The following is a 2137-nucleotide window of genomic DNA, read 5'->3' as shown; positions in this document are numbered from 1 at the left end:
TGAACAGCATTGTCTGAAAAGACTACTTTAAATAGAACGATATTCTTGGTTTTGGGCAAATAAAATAAATCAGGATAAGTTATATTATCCATCAGTTAAATTTTATTTAAAGAATACTCATGTGGAATATTTTACAAAATCACATGATCTCAGAAACTGAGAATATAGGAGGAACAGAAGGACCAGGATCATGAAATTAATTAAGGAAAAATATATGATTTTTCTTAAGCATCAAGAAAGGAAGTCTGTTAGATTAGCCTTTTCTATGTCTGTTTCTTAATACACAATTCATATATTTCTTGAACTAATTTCCAGTTTCAAATGTCCACATTTTACAGCCCGTTATACATTCAGCTTGTCTTGTGAGCAGATGATTTCTACTCTTAGCAACAATTTTGTATACAGCTGGCATGCAGAGTACCTTAGCTAAGTCTAGCTAATCATGATGTATGAGCTGGAAATCAGAGAAAAAGTCACCTCAACTATTACTCTTAGCTTTCCTACATATTTCAGGTAGGCTTTTTGGTAATATTTACATAAATTCAGCCATCCTTCCTACTGCTTATTACACCTTTGCTTGAGTACCACTTATAACATGGAGATATTTCCAGGAAGCTAGAAACTGTGAGGAGTTTGCAGAGTAAAATGGTCCTTTTTTTTTCCTGCATATTTGTCCTGAATTTACATGCCAGAACAATGAATTAATGAAAGCTGTTGGTTGTCATCAGGGACCATCTGTCTCTGTCCACGAAAAGGGGATTTTGGAATCAGATCACCTTTGTTTTGCTTATGAAGAGGAGGAGAAAATACCTGTTGGTAACTCAAAATCTAGAGAAAGACAAACTAACTGGAATTGACAGGTCTCCGAAGGGAAAGTTAGGATTTTGGATCAAGGTTAGGCAATATGGAAGCCCATCATCAGGGAGCATTAGTAGAACTTTTTAAATACAGATTTGGCTTTTATATTTTACTTTCTTATGCCCATAACATAAGGATGAGATGCTTATTTTCAGGGGTCCAGTTCTGGTTGCCTTTTTACATCTGTATAATATAATGCAAAAGGCCAGAATGTTGTAAGCACGATTCCCAATAGCCCTTGATACCACCGTTGAAATTCTGACTTTGAGTTTCAAATAAAAAAGACCACCTTTGACTCACGGCAAATGTGCGTCAAAATGTAGTCAGTGTGGGTGAACAATAGTTTGAGCTTTAATTCAAGTTCAAGACCTGAATTAATACCCTAATGCGAACATAGATCAAGATATTCTCTGTTAATGGAGATCCCAGGAAAAAATGAAACACTGAGAAAGAATAATGCTTTTCTCCTTCCCAAATCGTTAGGCATTCTGGGAGATACACTCCATGTCTGAAAGGTCTTTTTTAGCCTGTTTAATGGGGAAGTGCTGGAAACGGTGGGGAGATACAAAATCTTTTCTGCATTACTGAAGAGGAAATAGAAGAAGTTGAAAATACTGTTGGTCTTTGTGACAAAGCCTTTCTGATCTGAACTTTACCCATCAGTTCTCAAGCCACAGCTTGAAATACTTTTGGGAATACTCAGAAAGAGAAAACCCCAGGGAAAAACTGTTTTGCTCATTTACCTTTTTTTTGCCAGACATTTTCAGTTTGCAGTTTGGATTTTGTCACCATCCCTTAGGAAAGCATTTCTGCTCTCTGGGGAAATGCATGAGAGATACAAACTCCAAAGGGATATTTAGGATTAAGCTATAAATGCTGACTGACTGGTGTACTTGAAACAGCTGCCTTGAGTCTACTCCTAAGCTCACTTTTATTCTTCACAATATTATTTTAGTAAAGGTTTTAACAAATACTTCACAGACAAGAAAGAATCTGTTCTTCCAGTTATCAGCAGTCCTGGTTAACGGGGGAGGTCCCGGACGACTGGAGGCTTGCCAATGTGACGCCCATCTACAAGAAGGGCCGGAAGGAGGATCCGGGGAACTACAGGCCTCTCAGCCTGACCTCGGTGCCAGGGAAGATTATGGAGCGGTTCATCTTGAGGGCGCTCACAAGGCATGAGTGGGACAACCAGGCGATCCGGCCTAGCCAGCATGGATTCATGAAAGGCAGGTCCTGCTTGACCCACCTGATCTCCTTCTATGACAAGGTGACCCAC

This window comes from Aptenodytes forsteri, unplaced genomic scaffold (assembly GCF_000699145.1).
Source record: "Aptenodytes forsteri isolate BGI_AS27 unplaced genomic scaffold, ASM69914v1 Scaffold171, whole genome shotgun sequence".
NCBI lineage: Eukaryota > Metazoa > Chordata > Aves > Sphenisciformes > Spheniscidae > Aptenodytes > Aptenodytes forsteri.
Note: the sequence above shows the minus strand (reverse complement) of the source record.